We start from the raw sequence: 24,517 nt of genomic DNA on the forward strand, positions 1-24,517 counted from the left end.
TATGAACCATGGATACACGTATGTTTTGACATTGAGGTTTGAGGTTTAAACTACTGGTTTGTGATCTGTCAATAGAAAATAGCATTTAAATGTTTAATCAATCTAATTTAAAACGAAGTGACCCCATCCCTTCACACAGTCTCACTTAATTTTCAGCTTGATTTAAAGTATAAATAATACTGAGCCTTGCACTGTACTTTAAGGTGCCCTTAAAAAGTAAAACCATTTAATACTGACGTTTAGCTCTTTGAATTTTAAAATTAACTATGCATCAGTGCCTCTAAAATAAATAAATGGATCAAAGTTAACACAGAAGTCATACAGTTTCTAGATTGGGTTCATTCGAGTGTTTCAGGTGACAGCATAGAGTACAATGTCCACCATGAGGTGAAGGACGGACGGACGTTAGATCCATTAAATGAAACACAATTGCACTGTCAGTCAAGTGATAAGCAAAACTCATACATTTTGTGCTGTATGTAAGGTCCTTATTACTTACTTGATGAACACTACTTGATAAATTATTACAAAATTTGGTAGATATCAATGGTTCTCTGATGATGTATCTTAATTACTTTCGTGATTCTTTGACGTTTCCTCCAGCATCATGATAAGGTTCACATTTGTGGGTTTGAAGTACAGCCTCACAGAGCTGCTAGCTGTAGACTCTTAGTCTTGTTAAGTGTTCACAAAAAGTAGCAGTGTACTTTTTTGAGAGTGCTTATAGTAAAATGAAAACTTCCAAGAGTCAACTATCTCATCACTCCGCCTTGATTTGTCTGCTCCGAGCTCAGTTTTACATTATCAAATTTGTTTCTGCATAAACATCATTTCTGCATTAGCATTTTAGTTTGCCCAAACTTTATGACTGACTTTTAGAGCAACTGACATAGAATTAAAAGTTTTGCATCTTGAAATACACTTTCAGTTTATGTTCTTATTTAAAGCACCCAATGGTGAGCAGGCAAACAGTCAGTGACTTTGATAGGGTTACTCTAGGTTTCCAGATAATCAGTTATCCTCCATCCCTCAGTGCCTCTCTCCCTCTTCCCTTTCATGTCATTTCTTCACTAACCTCTGCAGAAAAGTTGTTCTAAAAAGCAAAGATGGCAGCAAGCCAAAACATAATACCGGGAAATATGCTTAAACGCGCTGTGACAATGACCCAGTTTGCAATTTAATGACTAGCATAGTTTTTGAAATAGACTGCACAGTAACAGTGCACGTGATGAGGTAAAATCAACGGGTTGGGATATAAAAATATAACCTGCAAAATTCTGTACCAGAATAACAAAAATTTGCAATAGATATATATATATATATAGGTATATGTTAGTGTTGTGCGGGGGAAAAAACCCATTACATTTCAGAATGGGCCGCATTTAGTAAATCTGCATAGAAATGTTCTTGTAAAATAAATGTGAATGCAAAATTACTATTGAATTTATGATACATGCTCACTGGAAAATTTTATTGAATCAGAATCAGAAACTTACCATAATTTTTGGGCATCCATAAGTAGGATACTTCCAAGAAATGAAGGGCAAAGTAATGACATCCAGCTGGGACTTTCAGTAATGTAAGATGGTTTTGCAATTTTTTTGTAATTAATGAGCACGATAACATTTACATATCATTCTAATGAAAATAGCAATGCAAACAAAACTTCACATTTGAATTGCAGGCTCACATGATGCTGGAGTGAAGGACAATGTGGCATCGACCTCTCACTCCCAGCGGCCAGCTACACAGTCCAATTCCAAAAGCACCTCCCAGTGATCTCGTCAGCATGCCTGCATCCTGACCAAGAAGGTTGTCCACAACCAGCAGGCACGCCTGGATGCGACGGGCTCAAAAGATATTAAAGGAGACATGTTATGCAAATTTTCAGGTGCATGCTTTTATGTGGTGTTCCTAATATGTTTATATGTTGTAATGCTAAAAAAAAAAGCTTTATTTTTCTCATATTGTGCATACTGCTCTTTTTCGGGCCTCTTTCTGAAAGCTCCATTTTCGCTCCTGTCCCCACTCCCATCCCGAAAAGCCCAGTCGGCTGATGTCAAGTTGAATGGACTCACCAAATAAACAGCAAAACAACATGAGACATGGCAAATTCTTAGAGCTTCCAAAAACACATTAAAAAGTGCATTTTGCATAATATGTCCACTTTAATGAAACATTTGTTGAAAATCCTCACTAATAAATACACAAATGTTTTTAAGTGTGTGATTAATTTCAGCAAAACAGCCCTGCTAAGAGGTCCCACATTTGATTGTGTGTCAAAGTGGCCTGTTCAGTGTCTACTTTAGGTGGTTGCTGAAATCCAAAAATTACAACATTTCAGTATGGACAATAGGTTCCGTCTCTTTAAAAGCCTGCTGCTAATTATGATGTCATTGGCCTAAGTGGCCTTCAGGAAATTAGGGAAAGAAGGAAGAAGAAAAACTGTTGGCCATATTTTACATTTCATGCTTTTTGAAGCCACTGTCGTATTGTTCAGTTTTGATGTAGGGTTTTAGGTTTAAAAGCATTGGTATTTTCCACGCTAATATTAGCATGTGCTAGCTTTCGCTTGTATTGAGATGGATGGGATGTCCATGTTAGCGGTTAAGGCCAAGTAATAGCATGCTTTTAGAGATCAGCTGTATACTATGAATATTGAAACAGTGACGCTGAATGTTAGCATATAATTTAGTAGTCAAGATAATTCTGATAAGGTCTGTAATGTATTTTTCATACATACTTGTAGTTTTTACCCAATTCTGATGACCATCAAATGGAGCTGAATGAAATTTCTATTGCGTGATGATTTGAAGAGGAGTTGTCTGTCTGCGCAGGGCGGACAGAGGTGGCAGAACAGACATTCTTATTTATATATAATATAATATATTACAATTTCTTGGTCATTGCAGTATGTCTATTGAGCTGCATTCCCTGTAAAGGAACAAAACATTAATTTGTCATATACACTGAATTCATGTATTGATAACATTTCACCTGTGGTTAGCAAATGCTTGCAGCATGTGCTCCCATCCATGTTACCATACTGTTTAATCATTGTTGTTATTGTTTCTGTGCACAGCTTCCAGTGTAAATCATTTACAATGGAGTTCCTGAGTTTTGCCTATGGGGATCAATAAAGGGCGTCATCCTATCAAGCCAAGGGAGCTTCTTTGGGGTTCAGCTCAGTGCAGTTTGGTTAAGTTTCTTGTTGCCTGAGAGCCGTGGGCATTCTGGATTGTTTTGTTTGGCTGCTCGGTTCATTTATTAATTTTTGACATGTTTTTTCTGAGGTTGTCGTATATATTTTTCCCACAAACTACATTAAAACTGCACTCTGTTTGTTTTGTCTGGTGAAGATTATTCCTGGTCTTTTCACCACTGGGCCAATTTTTACATGGCTGAGTAGCCAGGATTGATGGCTTTGGTCTGCTGGCAGGAAGCCAAAATACCCTCTAATACCAGAGCCACACTGCCTACCTCTGAGTGGACTGCTGTGACAAGCACGCGTGTGGAGACCACACAGACAGAGCTACTGTGGCGCTGCTGCAGCGATGTCTGCCAGCCATCCTCTCTTTCTACACCAAGTTTGCCTTTGATTTGATTTATACTGTCTTTTTTCACTGTGAAACCAGTGCCTGTGTCGCAGAAAAACTAAAGACGCCTACTCTCAAGGTGAGCGGCAGCTGAGCCGTGCATGAGCCGCACCTGAGCCGCACCTTGCAGTGCTATTGGGGGGTGTGCCTCGGAGGCCACTCCGAGCAGATTGATTGCTTTGCAACGGGAAGTGCTGTTTGCAGCAATGTGGAAGAACGTTTTGCAATTGAATGAACAGTTGTTGAGAAAGAAACACACACCGTTGTGATCCTAGTCGAGGCCCATGTGCACACACGTTTAAATATCTCAACAACAAAAGAGGTGCAACATGTAAATATGAAACATCAAATATCAACATATCAATATCAAATGTCAAAAATAATTTTGTAGTGATTTTGGTTTTAGTTATTAAGTTAATTATTAGTCATAATACCAAATTGATAGTTTAGTTATTTCAATGAGACTGAATTAGTCAAATTGGCTTCTTTTTTTATCCTTGTTTATCGAGGTGGTGCCCCAATCGAGGGGGACCAAGTCCCCTTAATCAATATCATTATTATTGATTATTTCCCACAGCTAAATTGCCCCAGAAATGGTGCAAACCCCTGAGCACAACACTATTATATCATTTACATCACTGAAATAAATCATATATCATCTATATGCAGTGTTAACTAATTCGGCTTAACTAGATATTTGATATATTCGATAGATTTGATCATTTTACAACCCTATTTAGATTAAAATGTTGTGATTATTTCACGAACTTCTGTGATACCAGGTTGTGTATAATGAGTACCAGCTTTATCGAGTCACTTCATAAGTAACAGTTTCCACCTGCGTGTTTAATGATATCGTAACCTATTTTTATTGAGTTGCTTGTCAGCAAAAAGCGTTGTCTGATTTTGTTTTTGCCAGTAAAACAGTGCATGGATCTGTGGACTTTTATTTTGAAGGGGAAAGGAAGTAGTGGGTGAGATATACACAAAAACCCTCGGCTATAATAAAGAGAAAACCTGTGTTTAAGTCACATATTCAGATATTTGTTCATATATCAGATAATATTGAAATATGAATCCATATGCATGGACTGTTAAGTTACACTACTTGTGTACATCTGAGTATAAGCATTGCAATACTATATACTTTCTTTATTTTTTTTTTTTGAACATTTATTAGAACAAGATCCTTGACAGTGAGTCTCCCACAGTATGACATACATTAATACAAGTGTAAACCAAATAAAAAGAAAACATAGATGACAGAGGAAGTGGAGGGCTATCCTTCATGGATTCACTTCTTTCCTTTTTTTAGCTTGTCCAGGGGAATACTAACTGTATGATCAGTTTGCTAAATACGTTATAACAGGTGTCCATCTTTTTAAATAAATGTCCATTCGGAGTTGTAGGCTTGCGGTTATATTTTCCATGCAGTTCACGGTTTGGAGTCTTTGCACCCATTGGTCCAAGGTAGGTTGGTGGGGTTTAAGCCAGTTTACTGTGATTATTTTGTGGGCAATCAACATCAAAACTCTGAGCATATATAATTTGTTTTTTCCTAACCCCCTCGAAGGTGCAGTGCCCAGAATTAGCTGCTGCGGGTCAATCGACCTGTCCAAGTGTAAAATCCCACCTATTTCCCTCTTCACCTCCCCCCAAACCTTTTGCAATTTGGGGCAATCCCAGAAAATGTGAGAGAAGTCCCCTATAAGACCACAACCTCTCCAGCAGAAAGGGGAATACTTCCTTTCAAACTTGGCTATTACTATAGGTGTTCTAAAATATCTCATTCTTACCTTCCAACTGAATTTTCTCCAGGTTGGACTACTTAAACATTTATGCCAGGACATCCAAGAGTTTTCCCATTCATCATCTGCAATTATGGTATTAGCCTCCAATTCCCATTTACCTTTTATATCCAATGTGTCAAGTGATGTGTCCATGTGAATTTTACCATACAAACAGGATATTATGTTTTTTGTAGGGGTTTGATTCTTAGCAATCCCAATCCAGTACTGTTCAAATTTTGTCCCATTCCTTATGTGTCATCAAATAGTGCCGAATTTGAAAATACCGAAATAGATCATTGGCTTCAATACCATATCTTGCTTGAAGTTGTGCGAAAGCTCTGAGTCGTTCCCTCGAATAATTGATTTATTGTACTCAGACCCTTCCCCGTGGTAAATTTAATACCCGTCTCATCTTCTCCCAAACCTTTAATGTATAATTAACCCATTCATTTTGTATCTTAAGTTTGCGCCACGCATTTGTCTTAAGAAAGGGGAGGGCTGAAAGTGAAATATTTACTGAGCTTTGCTCTATATGTACCCACTTTGTATCCAAATCTAACCTCATCCACGAGACCAATACTCTAAGTTGTGCTGCCCAGTAGTAACTTCTGAAATGAGGCAGAGATAGGCCACCCTTTTCTTTACGTAAGCTAAGAACTTTGAGTCTCACTCTAGGCCTTTTGTTCTGCCATATGAATTGGGAAACCAACCTATCTAGGAGTTTAAAAGTAGATACAGGGACCGTAACAGGGAGAGAGCTAAAGAGAAACAGCAGCCTTGGCAGAACATTTATTTTGACGGCTTCTACCCTCCCAACCAAAGAGAGGGGTACCACATCCCACTTTTCAAAGTTTAATCTGGGAAATAAGTTTGTCATAGTTCGCTCTGTATAATTTAGAAGAAATATTAGTCAGAATCACCCCCAAGTACCTAAAACCTCCTTTTGACCATCTAAATCTCACAAGTCTGTCTAGTTGTGTAGGCCAGTTTCCTGTAATCAGCATTGCTTCAGATTTCCCCTCATTAACCTTATATCCTGAAACTTCTCCATAGTTCCTCAAACACTGCATAACCGCCGGTACAGACGACAATGGATTTCTTATAAATAAAAGAATGTTATATACTTTCTTTTTAATATTCATGTCATAGTTTTCTTTATTAGTTTGTAAATATGTAGTTTTTTATTGTTTATGTAGATCCACGTTAACTTCCACAAAGTAATTGCTTGTCATCCTGCGGTCTACACAAGAACAATAAAAACTAACTAGAGAATGCAGTGTCTGCAGATGTTGCGGCATGAATGCTGACTGCTGAACAGCTGATGCCAAACCTGTTGACTTTTGAGTTGAATGAAGAATCAGCTGAGGGAAGATGAATGAGGTTCTCATCACTGTGAATGGGATTTAAGAGTGGAATAATGCCCAGAAAATATGAAACGTGGACTATTTAAGTGTTTGAATGGATTACGAATCAGTGGATAAGGGTTGAAACCCTTGATTAAGTTGAATTTTCTGAATAGTTTGAACATTATTGAAAAGTTGAATGATAACCAGAATGTTAGGAGGAATAGTTGGAAAGGTGGGAAAGTTGACAGGCTGATGCTAAACTGGACTGCTGACCTTTGACTTTTGAATGAAAAATTACTTGCTGAAAAGCTGACGCTAAACTTATTATGAAAATCTGGTGGCTATTATTTTGAAAATCTGTTCGGTTTGGACTTGATGTGTGCAAGTTTGCTTGTGTCTATATACGTCTGTATGTGAATCCGTATGTGTCTGTGTGAGTGTCCAACGTCACTAGTTGACTGATTTCTTTCACCTGAGCATCCCCGTAGTAGTTCATGGTTTAAGGGTCCAGGGATTTCCTACTGCACCGTCCCATCAGTTAGGAATCCACTACCTGCTGTTAACTGCCATCTAAGTCCTGGATCAGACCAGTCATTTAATGAAACCTCACAGGAGCTCATTGAGGACATGCAGAGCAAATGAGCTCAGAGTGTGTAATTCCTGTCGCTGAGATGTTTTTACTTTGGAGATGTGAAAACTTATGTGTTTGTTTGTTTGTGTGTGAGAGAGTGGGTGTGTGTTTGTTTGTATCAAACTGCACTAATTAGCTTATCTCAATAAGTTGTGAGGTTGCCATGGTGCTGCTAAGTCACTTCTAGCTCACATATCTGTGGGATTTCAGCTGAGGTGCACCCCAGATTTTAGCTTAAGACAGTAACTGCCATTGCTTTAGAGTTGACACCACAGGAGACCACATCCACCTGCAAAGCCTGGACGTGCCACCCTGAATTCTTTTCTAAATTCTGACATCATAAACCGAATATTTCATTGTGCTGTTTCTTCTGTGCTGCTATCCCATACCAGATGTTAAGCTTTTATGGGACGGGGCAGGCTTCAAATACCCTTTATGACTTCAAGAATGTCATAAAATATTTCTGGGAGGCACATATAAAAAAAATAAAAAATAAGCTTCTGTGACAGGTTGTGTTGGTTATGCAATATACAAAACTTTGAAGCCAAAAAAAAAGAAGGTTGTTACTTTTCTTATTGTTGTCAAACAAGAATCATTCAGTTTGTATGCGGTGCTTGAACCTGTCTTTATACGAGATGATCAGTGTCAGTGGAAATATAGAGCAGGTGGTTATTTATAAAACCCAGACTACATTTAATTGATCAATAAATGAAGAAATCGCAGGTAACACTGAGGCAGTGTCATGAAACACATGCTGGCAATGGACCAGCAGCAGCGCTTCCTAATTAAACCTCTAGCCTGAACGATAAAAACTGACCCAGCTGGCCGCTAAGCAGGTACTGGGGAAAACACAGACTCCAGTGAACGGAGCCAATATTGTTATCTTGTCCAAGCTTTGGATGCAGCATATGGTCTCTTCTGATGAGAAAACATTGGGCTTCCACCTATCATCAACCAAAGACTTGCTAGGGTAAAGAAAAAAACCGGCACTGCCAGGTACCAACTGCTGCAGCCACCACCTTTTGTTTTCACCCCACTTGCCCCAAAATAACCCCTGTGTCTCATACACATACCCTGTGTTTGACTACAAGATGGTATTTAGAGATAACGCGTACACACATAGCTAGGTTCAAGGTTCACTTATTTTTTCATCTATTCTTTTCTTATTAAAACAGAGGAGACATCCCAGTATATTCCATTACACGCATTTGACAGGGTGCACAGATATTACTAAAAAGGGCAACATATGGATGATAAAGTCGGATTCATGAAAGATTATAAAGTAAACAAAGTTGGCTTTATTGGCGTTCCAGAAGCAGCTCGGAGCTCCACTTCTGTTTTCGGCCCAACAGCATCAATCGGCACAGAGCAGATGAGGTGGGCAGGAAGTCAGACAAACAAATGGCGAAAGAGAATCCAGTCAGTTTTCAAAATAAAAGCCCCCTGTGCCGACTTTCAATAGCATATTCCACCACCACATCAATATTATTGTATAATTGGTGGCACCATGCCAGACATTAACCAGTATTTTAACACCATGTTTGATGAGAGGTTCGTCTTGGATGTGGAAAAAACTATTTCACCTTCACTTTAGAGTGAATGGATGAATGTCTTTATTGTCATTGTAACAGGTACAACGAAATTGAAAGGTGCAATCCTCCTTAGTATAAAAGAAACATACTCGAATGCAGTGTAATAAATAGCTAAAAAACAAAGTGCAAAATAAAAAGTGTCTAAGTACACTAAAGTGCAATGTAAAAAAATAAATATCATCCACACCAAAAAAAACACGTCATTGCACAAGATTCCAGTCATACAGTATTTAGTGCAATTATGGCTCTTGCATAGAAACTGTTTTTTAGTCTGTTTGTTCCAGGATTTAATGCTGTTTGTTGGCTATAGTTCAACAAAGCAGTACATACACGCAATACACACATTTAAAACAAACAAACAACAAAACGTAGCTTGTTTGGACACGTTAAAGAACGAAAATCACAGGGAAATGACCAAATCAACTAGATTTGAGCAAGACAACTAATCAGCCAGTGGGTTTTACAACTGTGCTGAGGACCGAGCAAAACTGGACTGCAGCCAGAACGCAACGCAGACGTCCCCAGTAAAATTACTTTATACAATTGCCACACCACTTAGCTATTAGCACTGATATGGTGTCACCTACATTGTGTTCTGTGCAGCTTTAGAATATGGCAAAAGTCAAATTAAAATGATGAAGTAAATATATCTGACATACCTTTTCCCTGCATTCTTCTATAAACACTTTTACCAGCAGAAAATGACACACTTAGTGTCTTCTCGTTCAAATCTAACCTTAAAGAAGCTCATAAGCTTTTGATTGCTTACATTTGCATTTATTACATAAAGACACCAGAGCTCTGAGGCACTGCTGCTGCATTGAAATGGATGAATGAAATGTCGCGCTTGTTGAGGAAAGCTTTAGCTGTTTTCCAGCTTTTTGTGGGAGCCATATAAATATTGCCCCCTAGTCAAGCAGCCGCGTGATGAACATGAATGGGTGCGCTGACCTACAGTCATGTTATACCCTACATCGCAGTGATAATAACAGATGCAAAACTCATTACTGTTATTTCATGCGAGGCTTAAAGAGAGGAAATCTCTTCTTTGGTGCTACATTCACACATGAGTAACGTGGCAGCTGTGGTCACACAGCCAGGTCGTTTATTTCACACAAATGAATGCTCCTCGCCTCATCTCAGCGCTAAATTGTGTGGGTTGATCCGCTTAACGGTCTGACGGAAGCGGGGATATTGGTATTAATTGCACACCAAGGAAGCACCCCCCCCCCTCGACACAGACACCCCACCACACACACACACACACACACACACATACCTCACAGTCTGATTTTGCATTACTCTCATTTATTTAACTGTTATCATTATTGTCTTTAATTTTGTCTCCATTCTTAAACGGCCGTTGAGAGACGGAAGAAATTCATTCAAGCTGCACCTCCACTCTCTTCTTTTCCATCTATTTTCAACACTCTACCATTATCTATTATTTTCCACTTCCCCCTCTTTTCCTTGTTTTCATTTCTCTCCATGCTCATTGAGAAACGGACCCATAATGATTGATATTCCACAGTTACACACAGGTGCTCTGTTGTTGATTGCGCTCAGAGAAGTGAAGGTCGCTACTCCATTGTTTCATGGAGGATGTTGCATGAATAAACAGCTATTATAACCTTTCTAGAGCGATTATTATTACTGTGTGTAATTTTCAGCTTTTGTCCTCTTGTTTCTTCAGTCCAGTGTTCAGGTGTGAGGTAATGATTACTGTCCAAATTATAGAAAATGTTTGATTTCACTTTCTAAGTTATAGTTATCAACAGTTATAGTGATATATATAGATATATATCAACAGTGAACAGTGATATATAATAACGTCTGTATCATGGTGAGCTTTTACAATTATTGCAAAGATTTTTTATAATAATAGTTATAACAAAATAATATTGTAGAAATACATTTTCACTCATTCATAGAAAAAAAAATAAAATAAATGTACATAAATAAGTTAACGTTTTGGGAAACACACTCACGTCTGTATATCTGTATGTTAATTATGAAGCTAACCAGCAGGCAGTTGGCTTAGTTTAGCATTAAGACTGGAAACAGGGAAAAAGATTAGCCTGTCTCAGTCGAAAGGTGTAAACAAAATCCACCCTCCAGCACCTCTAAATCTGAGTAATTAACCCATATATCACTTCCTGGAGACTTTCAGAAGATAATGCTCTCGGCAGAAGAAATAGTCGGGCACATAACACCCATATAGCATCACAACTTGTAGTTGTTACACTTTGTTATTTGTATGGATTAAACAATTGAAGAAAGGCATGTTAACAAGTGAGCTTCAGCAGTGCTGGCAAGCGAATTTAACAAAATTGTTATTATTATTATTATTAGATTATTAATGCTGATGCAGTTGCTAGCATTTTAGTGTTATAGCTGGTTGAAGAGGAGACCATTTCAACTATTTTATTTACAGGCAGTTTGTGACTTAAAAGCTGTTAAATAACGTGTGGTTGGGTAAAATGTACAAATTTCCCTCTTCACTGTAATGAAGTAGAAGTGCAAAGTGGCATGAAAAGGATCCACTGTAGAACAAGTACCTCAAATTTGCACTTGAATACACTCCTTGAGTGTGGACAGAGCTCTGCTTTTCTCATGTTTGCAGCCCCGGTGCTATAAGCTCAGCACATCGAGACATGAGAGCAGAATCGATCCTCTCATCTACGTCTTCGGCAAGAAAGCATATGAGCTCATTTCCCCCCCAAAAAAAGTTAAATATCTAACAGAAGCCTTCTAAAAAAAACGTTAGAAGAGCAAAAGAAATCAGCATAATTAAAAAAAAAAACAAGCAACAGTGCACTTCCCATAATCATGGGTTGTTACATTGTATGTGATGATATTTGCTGCTTTGGTTCAATGGCCCCAGTAGGTTACTTTCTTTCCTGTTAGACCTCGCTAAACGTAGAGCGAATTTTAGTGCTTTGCTTTTGAGCACAGACAGCAGAAGTGCCAAGGCTCATTAAACAAGACAATTACACTTCTGTCTCAGCGCAATGCCACTACCTGATGTCTGATTTGGTTCAGGTAAATTACAGTAGGGTGGAGAGGATGCAGGTAACGCCAAGCAGTTTGATGATTACACTTACCATGCAAGGACACACACAGAGATGCAGTTAAGCACAGTCACACGCGTCCGCTTTCTCGTTCTCATCGGCGCTCTGAATGTCACACTCGGGCACATCCAGAAAAATAGATTACAACAGAAGACGAGTCAGTTTCAATCAACTATTATCGCAGCGAGGTGTGGACTATAATTATATTGTATGAACATTGAGAGTGCTCTTGATCAGCAATGGTATTACACTTTAGGTAATGCTGTGCAGAAGAAAATCATTTCTCTCCTAGGATAGTAAAGGGATATAAAACATGTAGAGGAGAGTCTTTTTGTATTTGGCCTGCAGCAGGGAAATGTCTCTGGAGAAGTGTTTTCACCTCACAGAACTTTTTATTTACTTTAATTATTAAGATTTTTTATTTATTTTCTCATTATTATTTATCAGAGCCAATAGATCATCATCACCTTCAATGAACTGGAAGGCACGATAATTGCTATTTGACATTTGTTGCTCTCTTTTACAGTTTTTCATTTCACAGCAGCTTTTTGCACTTTTTCTAAAAGGCCCAGTTCGCTGTTGTTGCAAAGGCTTATCTCCATCCTTCTCCTCCTAATGTAAGTAGTGGGTTTTTTTTTTGAGGAACAAACAGAAAGACATAAGCTGAAGAAAGTTGTGGATATCGGTGAATAACAGTAAATATCCTCATAAGTGATGTAGAGATGACTTGCAGGGCTAGCTGGAAAAGGTGTGCTATGATCGGCAGTGATAAGATTAGTACATTAGTACATTAGTATATTTGAACAATGTGGTGAATTGTATAGCCCACTGAGCTGGCAAAAAAATATGCTGGACTGAAAATGAGACCTCCCAAATGATTCAAATTCGAATCGCAAAACCGTAAAAGACGAACCGAATTGGCGGGAGATAACGATAAACAGTAAACGCTGCTAAAGGTTGTTAGAAATCTGTCCAAGACCAAAGAACTGTTTAGCTACCCCAGGAGAGATGAAGTGGAGAGAAGACAAAAAGTTTGCCAGGAAGGATGGCCACCAGGAGAAATAAAGAGGAAAGCCCTCCTAGCATTAATGGAATAGATAGATAGATATCTACACATGCACAACCTGCTATACAGTATTAAATGAAGATCTTATTGTTGAATATGAAAAAAATGACTGACAGCTGAAAATTTACTTCCCTGACAACTAAAAGCAATTAGGCCTTTATTTTATATTTCTAAGTTTTTTGTATTTTAGCATTTCAGCAAGGTGCATTAACAGTAAAATGTTGTACTGTAGAATACTATTATTGGTTGTAATTCCTCCATTTATCTGCCTTTCAAGCTTTTGAACAGAGTAAACTTTGTATAACCAGTTCACCAATGTATTTGGGCCATTGTTTGTTGCTGTCTTTCTTTGTTTAAAGATCATGAAAAAGGAAAAATGTTTAACTTTTAGATTTATTATTACGTCTGTTGTAAAAGTTCTATCATCTTTTTGATATGACAGCTTAGCTGAATATATTGGGATTAAAGCTAGTTGCATTCTTCAGCAGGTGGGGAGATGAGGGGGTGATGCGTAATGATAAATACGAGAGCCACCATATCTGGTGCCTGAACAGGGGTCTATGGGGAGGTACTCAAGCTTGTGTAGATGTGGTCTTTACCCAAAATGGGCCTCTTTACTTTGGAATGCATTAAAAACATGTTACAACATGCTACATATATATATGTGTATATGTATATATATATATATATATATATATAGCAATATCATAGATATATATTGTATCACTATTGTAAGAATTAAAAGTTTCAGTAGAAGAAATTCAGCATGTGGAACTGAAAATAGAACTTTTGCTCACCTAGAAGAGGACATCATCTCACCAGTCTGTATCTAGTTATTGAGCTGTGACTTCACTCCCCAGTGTGATGCTGTTGGTGTGTCCTGTGGTGTCCTTGACCGGTGCGCACAGAGGATAAATGAGCTCTTCTCTTTATTGGCTTTTTTCCCCCCTCCAAGTCTCAGATACCCTCAGAGATAATGTCCCGTTTGTTCTTATGCTCATAGTCACACTCACAGGTAAGAGCAGCTTCACATACGTGTCCATGGTAACAGATACCTGCTAGCTAGAGACTCCAGTGAGCCAGATCAAACAACTAACCCAGTCTTTATTCTTTTATAAGAGGTCTAACTTTCATTTAATGCGTATTGGATCAGAATTGGTGTCATCCGACACATGATATCGCTGTAACAACTGTGCACAATCTATTCTGTTCAATCTAACCTAAAAGTCGTCAGTAACAAAATGACTTTAGATGTATTTGCACAATCTCTTTGAAGAAAATTGACTTAAGCTCTTCCAATCTGGATGCTGTAACACACACACACACACACACACACACACATACACAGGCAAATCCTCAGCTGGCAGGAAAGGGCCTTAAGCTGCTCTATTCTAAATAGCATTCCAAAGACAGCAAGGGGCATTTGTTTGCTGAAACGCCTCCATCCTTTAAACCTTTAGTAACATACAGACACTCATAAACACACTCTCTCACACACACATGCACACAGACACAGACAAATGCTGCCTTAGCAGTCCAATCTTTACCACATACCGAAGTCTTAACATTTAAGTGTCACCTTACTGCCCCTTGTGAGAAGGAAATGGTGAAACAGCCCCCATGTGGCCACTTCAGAAACAATTTTACAACAAAACGTCTTCAGTGGTGAGAGTTTATGCACGTGTTTTACATACGACGTAGATTCAACAGGTTTAATGGCAGGAAAATCCATTCGAAACGTTTCTGATCGTATACAATGCAAGCGTCAGCAAGAAAATAAAAAATCCCGACTTCCTGGCTGTTTGTGAGGTTCGCTCTCACAGCAGCACCAATCCTGCTGTTGTGCATCGTGCGTTTATTGTTCAGATGACGGACGTGACAAACATCTTTACGGTGAAGCACAGCAGGGGTGGCGTTCAGGAGGATCTGTTTGGACTGGATGTAAAAATTACTCTCTAAAATCTCCTTCTACACTCCATCCTCTGTCTCTCGTCATAATCTTCTCTCTTTTCTTTTTCGTTTTGTTTGTACACCTCTCCCACCTCTCTTTTTTTTGTGTTGTGTTGCCATGTTCCCTTTTTCTCTCCTCCTTTGTGTTTGTCTCCTTTCATCCCCTCCTCTCCTCTCTTCATATTTCTCTATCTCACAGCCCTCATTTTTCCCCCTAATAGCCTTCTCCTAGATTTATTTTTTTCTCATTCCCCACATCCACTTTTTCTGGCTTCACGTGTCCTCTTTTTCCTCTTCACCTCTTTTGTGTTCCATCCTCTTCTATTTCACACATTTTCTTTCTCTCACCAAATTCTATTTGAGTCTTCATCTAATTTTTTCTGTCACTTTTTTCTCTATTTGGTCCTACCTTTATCATTTTCTTCCCCCTATTTTCTCCATGTTTTCTTCACCCTCACTCCCCTATTATATATTTTTTCTCCTTCTCTTATCTGTCCTTCTCTTTATCCCCCTCTCTTATCGCACCATCTGTCCATTCCTCTTGTTCATCCCCTTGTTCTTCTTCTCTGCCTCTCCTCCCCTCATTTCTTACCTCCCCTGCTCCCCATCCCCTCGTTTGCTGGCTTTCGTTTTATCGTCACGCTCCCCTTCCCTTTCATTCCTCGCCTTCTCCTCCCACCCATCTGTCTCCTCTCCTTTCTTTTCCTACCTCTTCACATCCTTTCATTTCCCTTTCTCAACCTTGTCTCCACGCGCCTCTCATCTCCCTCTACTTTTTTTTTTGCCTCAGTCTTCTTTTCTTCTTCAACACTCTTTCTTGTCTTCTATCAAACCCCACAAATCAGTCTCCTGTCTTGTCTAACTTTGCCCTCTCCCACCTTTCATCTCCTCTTCTCCACCCCATCATCAATCTATCTCCTTTTCTCTGATCCTCTCGCTCTTCTTTTTCCTCCCTGTCTTCTATTTGTTTCCCCACATTTTTTTTTCTGCTGTGGCATGTGATGTGCTGTTGAGGCATGTCTGTTTGTTTGGCATTCCTTTAGCATTTCACATACCTGCAGTTATGGAAGTCAGGTCACAGATTAAATAGACAAGTCGGTACGAAACAGCCAGGAGAGGTTGCCTTTTTGTGTGTGTGTGTGTGTGTGTGTGTGTGTGTGTGTGTGATGACTGTAGGATGTTGTGTGTTTAGTGTAGCCCTGTAAAGACAGAGGGAGAGAAAGAGTTATAGTGCACAAAGTGAGTCATCTCTGGCCCCTTGCTATACCCTCTGGCATTCTTTTGTGAGCTTTAGACCAACAGCCAATGACTTATCTCTTTGTGTTTGTGTGTATGTGTGCATGTGTCTGTGTGTGTGTGTGCGTGTGTGTGTGTGTGTGTGTGTGGGATTATCTACTCTGTGTACACTGGTAAAAAAAAAAGTTGTCAATGGAATTTTGGTTCAAGGACAAAGGTCTTTCTAAACACACACACACTGCTTTCTTCTACCTACTCAGATGGCACGAGTAAATGGAACGCATGTCATGTCAGGCTCTTAGCAAATGTCCATTAAAGCAGAGAGAGAAACCCAAACCTAGTGGATTTTCATTGTGATCTATATCTGTGATTCATGGTGACATTATTACTATTGCTATTTAGACAGAATTACCTTTTCTAAATCCCAAATAAGTCTAATTGGATTTCTGTTTCTGGGGTATTAAACTGTTAAAAAAAAGAGTTTAATTGACATCTGTAATGTCAGTCTGTAAGATAACTGCTGATACTGTACAATCTCTAAAAAGGGAATTTGTATGTGTTCATGCATATAACATAGGGAACTTGACATATTTTCCTTATTTGGTGTGATAACAGTGAGTGATTTATGAGCGTTTGTTTATTTGTTAATGAATGTATTTTGCCACATTCAATGCCAGGTTGCCACCAAACAGAAGTTATTTAAAGAGCTATTTGTTTGTGTTACCCTTGTTTGCACTGAGTCACTGTGAGTCACTATTGTACTGCAATACACAATACGCATTCACAGACACACATTTGCTTTAAAGGAACACTTCAAATATATCATATTTGAATATTACTAGTGACATGCAATGGTAAAAATTAGGTATTTCAACCAAATAATGCATCTTTAAAGTAGATATGTGTCGTGGAGACAGAAATTGTAAACTAATTCTACACTGTTACAAAGTTGGAATACGCCCAATTTTGTTAAAGCCTGAATACACAGTTTGCAAAGGTTAATTGTGGTTTAAGTTTCACTGTGATATGTTTGGAAGAGTTTGATCAATAAAGTTGAGAAGATACACACTTTATTTATCACGAATAAATCACAGTGTCACAATCATTTCATGAGAAGAGGAAGAAAAAACATGTTGTTCCAACTTTATGGGCAATAGTGACACACATCATGTCACTTCTGTGTAAAAACGCAACATGTAAAGCAACTAACTAGAAAGCAAGATGTAACATTGTTATTGGAGAATATGTCTGTGTGTATAACTAGTTGCTTTCAAACACTTGTTTCTTTTGGCGATTTTATTTACATTTTTTTTAATGTATTTTATTTGCACACTAATGTTTTCATAAGCCACAGCCTAAGTGTTATACTGCTTTCCCGTTTCCTATTTAGCTTTATTCTATATCTAATTACATAACGTTTAGTATTTTGGTGATATTAGTTTTCAAGGTGTCTTTCTCTCAAATATCAAATATTAAAATCAAGCAAGTGAGATGTCAACAAATGTGGTTCATCATTCCTGAAGGTTTGCTCAGAGGCATTATTAAAGCACTGACTCTGGAATATTCTTCCTGCGTTCCAAGCCATAAACAGTAGTCTGCATTAATATCCCTCGACTAATGATCACCAGCAGCAATGCAAATCTTCATAATTAGGTACTTTGTTGATTTGCTATTTCTTGTTTGTATGTTTAGTCCCCAGGGCTTGCTATTATTCTGTTTATTATACTACTCCTTTGCAGAGCAGGAGATGAAGAGAACAAGAGCAGGGCAAAAAAAGGGGGGGGGGGGATTATGGACATGATGTTTAATTAGTTTTAATATATGGGGATTTCAATATCTCCATTGTGCATTAGTCTCTCATAAGTGTCTTTTCCTGACACACACAATTAAGAAAAGTTGCAATTTACTTTTTATTTACTGTTCCCGTCTGTCTTTGTATAACACACACAGAAACACAAAAGAGTTTTTGGCTTTCACAAATAATAATCAGAATTTTATATGCAACTGAACACCTGATTCTGAATGGTAACCAGCACTGAATGTGATACAATTTTCAATTCAGACACCAAAATTCTAGATGATCTGATCTCTTTCAGAGATCTGATCTATATCCTCAGTAGCCAAGACGTTTACGTCTGTTTATTTCCTCTTCATCTGACATTTTGACTTTGGGGTTTTCACTTCTGGCATGAAAATCGTTTTTCATATACTGATGAATAATTTGACCAATCTGACATGACTAAATTAGAATCTATTCATTATCAATATTATGTGGTTTATTTGACAGATGTATCTTCTTTGTAAACAAGGAAATGATAATTGAGTGATGTGTTTATTACATAGATCTTAGGAGGTGGAGAATTTAAACTGTCTGTGCTGCTGCAAACTTTACGTTAACCTGACTTGCTGAAATGTTACTAGGTTCTTATTACGCACTTATTCACACGCGAGACTGGCGTGTTATTTTGCTGTTTATTGCTACCGCAATTACATCATGAGGTGCTTGTCTGTCAGGAGCTTAAGATAAGATAAACCTTTATTCGTCCCACATTGGGGAAATTTGCAGCAGCAAAGAACAAGAATAACCGTGCAAAGATAAGTTAAACAACAGTTGCCTGTATAAGTAGAATATTATATAAATAGAATAAAAAAGATTAAGATTATAGACATATTACTGCTACCTGAAAACAACTATACTATTTTGACCTTTGTTTCCTCACATCTTTCTCTGGCACATTTCTGTAGCTCTACTTTCCCTTTGCAACACTGTCTACTCTGATTCTCTTTCTTCAATCAAGCATCAGGAAAGGCCTCCAGAAAAGTTAAAAAAAAAAGCCATTCAATCTCCCTGTGAAATATAGTTGCTCTAACATGCATGAGCCTCCTGTGTGGCACGGTTTTATGTGTGAGTGGTGTATGCATCTTCTGTGTCAGTGTTCACATTTAGGGGGGGACAATCAAAAAAACACCTGCACAATATACAAAGATTATGAAACCAGAGATAAACATAGTTTGATTGTCTCATCCGTGGTCTGTCCTCAAGAATCATACCTCATTATGGGCAAACTGCTTCCCTGTAGTCCCAATTTCAAAGCATTAAAACCACATCAATAACATGTTGCTAAGTAGTACTCATTTCTCTCTTTCTGTGTAATTTATCATCTCTCTTTGTCGGCCTCTTCCTCTGCTGCTCTGCCGCTCTGGTGTTTGAAGTCTACCTGTGGTGGATTCCCAGGGGGCTTGGCCAGGTCTTTATGAATCATTAGTGCTGCACTGGGGTTGTCTTTTCTGCTGCCTGCTCCACACCCACATACTCCCCTGAGGAGAACTACACACACACACACACACACACACACACACACACACACACACACACACACTCTCCTGTGGCCCACCACAAAGATTGGGAAGGTTACTTTGAAAATGTGAACTTTAGTTGCATGTAAATGACGTGAAGATCAAAATGAAGCATAATGTTTTCCATTACTAAGAATACTATTATCCATTTTATTTGAACTTTTCTGCTACATTTTGTTATTAGTTGTATTGTCTTGATTATTTTGCATTGTCTGTGTTCTACAGATGTGCTGTATTTAATTAAAAAAAACAAATAAGGCAACACAAATCTTTTCTTGTCTTACATTAACATAGGAATAAAAAATACCACAGCAAAATACAACAGCAAAAATAAAAAATAATTATAAAAACAAACAAAAATGAGCACCTCATAATTAGGATAAGAGGAATCTAATCCTGACTTTTCCGTATGAATGTCATTTTTGTAATCTCTTCCCTTTATTCCCTCTTTGAACAAATGTGGCAAATGTTGCAGCTTGTTACTTTATTGTTCTACATAATTTAATCGCCCCACTGTGTCCACGAATAAGTGCGGCTCTTGTCTCTGCCCTTCACACCAGGTTACACACACCCGATACACACACCCACACACATACATTCTGACCTTATATAAAAGCTATTTAGAAAGGTTACAGTGGAATAATATGTCACATGACAAATATGAGAGGCACATTTGTGCATTTCCAAAAAAAGCATGTAAGTGTGTATGAGGAAAGTTTGAGAACATAATATTTCACTTTACTAAACAAACGTCATTATTATTATTATTATTATTATTATCATTACTAATACTATTATTGTGTCACTTGTGGTAGAGTTACCATCATGTTCAACAGTCACAGTTTCAGATATTACTAACACGCTCAAATACCGCAACTGTACTTGTGTAATGTAACTAAGACATCTAAACACTTATTCATGTTACTGTATGTAAAATGAAAGCAAAAATGATTGTAGGACTAAACCTTTTGGGATGTGAGATTATCTCTGGCGTGCTGAGCATGCAAATGTGAAATTTACCACAGCTGAAGAACACTGAGTAGTATGCTAAGGCTAGAGATGTGCTGCATCAGAACAAAACAGTGAAAGAAAAAATAAAGAGGGAAGAGGCAGAGATAAGAAAAGACTGACAAAGAGAGACAGACAATAATTATACAAGGACACAGCGGGAGACACATGCAGTCAGACAGTTAGTCAGATAAACATACAGACAAGATGAATGTATTCCAAAGCTCAAAGCATGTCTTGAGGGAGCTATGAATCTCCTCATCCAGCTGTTACATATTTTCAATGCTCCATTTACAGTGGGTGGACATTCGCTATGAACCTGATCAACAGCCTCATAAGTATTCTTTCTCTCTTTAAGCAATGTCTGGGTTTGGGGAGAGGCTGACTGGCGGGAGGGAACAAGGGTGGCACTAAACACTGGTTAGACTCCACAGATTAAATGTGGTGGAAATGTGTCATGCTAAGCTACTTACATTAAGATATTGGACATTTTGCCTCAGTGTGGCTGGAGCATTGGTGGAGAATGTTTTGCTCTGTGACACCATTATTTTGGACACCAGTAGTAAAGGTAATTTGGTCTGGATAAAGAAAGGGCAAGGAGGGGGGTTCTCTGCTGTTGCCCTCTGATTTCTTGTACGGTTCATGTTCACACTGACTTATTACAACCAGACTTACAACCAAGAGCTAGAAGCTCGAAGTCAAATGGACTGACAGGTCCATTGATTGGACTATTTTGACAGCTGTCATCCTGCATCATCAGTGTTACATAGATCCACAGAGGAAAATAAAATTCTGATGACTGACTGCAGGTCATGCAGCTCTTTGCTGAACCTGTTGTATTATTAATGTTCACTCGTGTCACAAAGAGGTAATGGAGAAATAACTTATAATAATATTACTAGTATAAGTCTGCAACTGAGCCTCATGAGAAATAATGACAACCAAATTGAGAGAGGATAAAAAAGTAAAAAATTTGCTGTAATATTACTGTGGGATCATTTTCTGATTGATCAGGTAACATCCTTTCATATATATGTGTGTGTGTGTGTGTGTGTGTGTGTGTGTGTGTGTGTGTGTGTGTGTGTGTGTGTACACTACTATGCAAAAGTTGTAGGCAGGTGTGAAGAAATGCTGTAAAGTAAGAATGCTTTCAGAAATATTAAATTTAATTCCTTTTTTATCCATTTTACAAAATGCAAAGTCAGTGAACAGAAGAAATCTAAATCAAATCAATATTTGGTGTGACCACCCTTTGCCCTCACAACAGCATCCTCTTGGTAGACATGCACACAGTTTTGGAAGGAACTCGGCAGATTGTTCCAAACGTCTTGGAGAGCCAACTACAGATCTCCTGTGGATGTAGCCTACCTCAAATCCTCGTGTCTTGTCATGTAAGCCCTGTGGGGGCCATACCATAACTTCCAGTTCTTCTTGGTCTTCTTTACGCTGAAGATAGTTCCTAATGACATTAAGAAAAATGACCCCCCTTCACTAAACACCTTCAAAATAAAGCAGCTTAATTGAATTTTAAATCCCAAATCTATTTTGCATGATGAAACAACCTGTTATTCATCAATTCAACTCAATTCAATTACATTTTATTTGTATAGCGCCACTCACAACACAAGTAATCTCAGAGCGCTGAGCGCATCATAAAACTTTTTTCTGACTTTTCTCTTACACAGTGCAGAAAAACTTCATCTAACCAGTGGACATTAGTTTTCATCACAACGCAACTGTCATAATTGTTTTCTTCACTAAAGTAGAGGTTTATTATCACTATTGCTAAATGTACTGCATAGCTGAAATGTGCAGAAATTAGTTTTGAATGAATTTTATTGAAAGGAAACAACAGTCAACAGTCTGGAACGTTTTGGCAACAGTTATATATTCTTATAGGAATTCGACTACAAAATACTAGTCTTCTCCCATTTTCTGAACCATTGCCCCCACAAGGTGTATGAACAATAACAATAAATAAGAATAAAATAAGATAAATGATACAAAACAAAAATGTGATGAACAATCCACTCTAATTAGCACATGTAGGACAGTATGCAAGTGTGTGTGCATGGGCTTTGCAGATGTATTTCTCACATGTGCAGCATATACTATTTGTTTTGCAATCCTTCATTGGGGGGCAGAATTGACATCCTCTTCTCTTGCCCGGCCCAGCTGCAGCCTCAGGTGGGTCAGGACATGATTCGGCCCCCTGAACAGCTTTCACAAGTGCTGCAGAGGCATCTGTGCGGGGGAGGTGCTCCCTTCTCTCAATGTGTGGGGTTACAAGTGCCTTTCCCAGCTGCTCCAGGAACACCCTCCTCTTGTTCTTCTTTTCAGACATCCAGGTTGGGTTGATCTTGTTCCATATCACAAAGGCATTGTATGAGGACACATCAATGATGTTATGGAAGATGACCAGGGGCCAGCAGGCAGTCATCCTCCTGCAGCTGTGTGTTCCAATAGCCTTGTCCAGGTTGTCCACGCCTCCTTTGTTGCGGTTGTAGTCAAGGATGATGGCTGGCTTCCGGTCCTGACGATAACTGATCTCAGCTGTTTTGTGCAGTGTGCTCAGGAGGACCACGTTCTTGGTCCTCTTTGGGAGGTAAGAAACAAGAGTGGTGGTGGGGGGTGGAGGCAAATTTTGACTAAACGACCTCTCTCCCCCTTGTTGCGAGGAATGCAGGGGATTTCAGGCTTGTTCTTCCTAACTGTGCCAACCATGGTGATCTTCCTCTTCAGGAGCTGCTGTGCGAGTTCATAAAAAGTAAGGAAATTGTCATACGTGACATTGTGCCCCCTCAGTCCATCTGTCACATCAAGCACAACCCGCATCCCCTGGTTCTTCTCCGGACCTCCATTGGTCGGCTTCCCTGTGTACACTTGCATATTCCAAGCGTAGCTGGATTGTGCATCACAGGCCACCCATATCTTGATGCCATACTTTGCTGGTTTGCTGGGCATATACTGCCGGAAAGGACAGCAACCTTTTGACAAAAAAAGATTACAAGCAGTAATGAGTATGAGTGTCACAGAAAACAATCACATAAATCAATGATGTTACAGCACAATAAAATAAAATTAACATTGCAAATGAGTAACATTACAGATATGAAAATAAAAAGTTACCTCTGAATGGAACCAGTTGCTCATCCACTGTGACTTCAGGCCCAGGGTTGTAGAGGTATGGCAGACGCCCCAGACCTCTCTGATGGCCGCCAGTTTATCTGTCACGCGGCTTGTAGGTCTTGACTCACGGTTGTCAAATCTTAGCATTCTTGAAAAAGTGTGGAAGACTTTCAGTGGCATTGTCCACTCTCTGCATCCCAGAGACGTGGATGTAGCATCGCCTCAGGACCTATATACACCTGCTAAGATAAGCAGCCCTATGTAGGCACACAGGTCAATCTCATCCATCCTTTTCCAGTTGTCTCCATATTTATGGAAACCCTCCAAATTTGTCATCTCCTGGATGGTCTTTTCAATTGCTGGTGTGATGAACATGAGGAAAGTTGAAGATATGTCCTGGGCATGTGCAGCTACATATCTTGTGGGCCTTGGGGTCATCCTTATGACATTTTGTGCTGCGATCCTGCCCTGGTTGTCATATGGTGTCAAGGAGGTGGTGGAGATGGTGGAGATGGTGGAGATGGTGTCTGTTCTTTGACAAAAATGTCTCTCTGTCAGTTTGGGGGATTTGTTCTTCATCTGAAGATGCATCGTGCTCTGGGCTGTATTCTTCTTCCCCATCTTCTTCTTTAGCTACCTCTTCTAAATCATTGTTCTCTTGTTCCTCCTGGACATCTGAAAAAATCTCATCAAGGACCTGTTCTGGAACAATGACCACTCCTCATTTCCGCACCAAAGTATTTAA

At 38.8% G+C, this 24,517-nt stretch overlaps 1 pseudogene; it reads right to left on the reverse strand.

Moving 5' to 3' along the window:
* Positions 1 to 1,686: 1,686 nt before the first annotated feature.
* On the reverse strand, positions 1,687 to 24,393 carry LOC139207912 (piggyBac transposable element-derived protein 4-like; annotated as a pseudogene).
* Positions 24,394 to 24,517: the final 124 nt, after the last annotated feature.

The sequence above is a fragment of the Pempheris klunzingeri genome, chromosome 2 (genome assembly GCF_042242105.1).
Source record: "Pempheris klunzingeri isolate RE-2024b chromosome 2, fPemKlu1.hap1, whole genome shotgun sequence".
NCBI lineage: Eukaryota > Metazoa > Chordata > Actinopteri > Acropomatiformes > Pempheridae > Pempheris > Pempheris klunzingeri.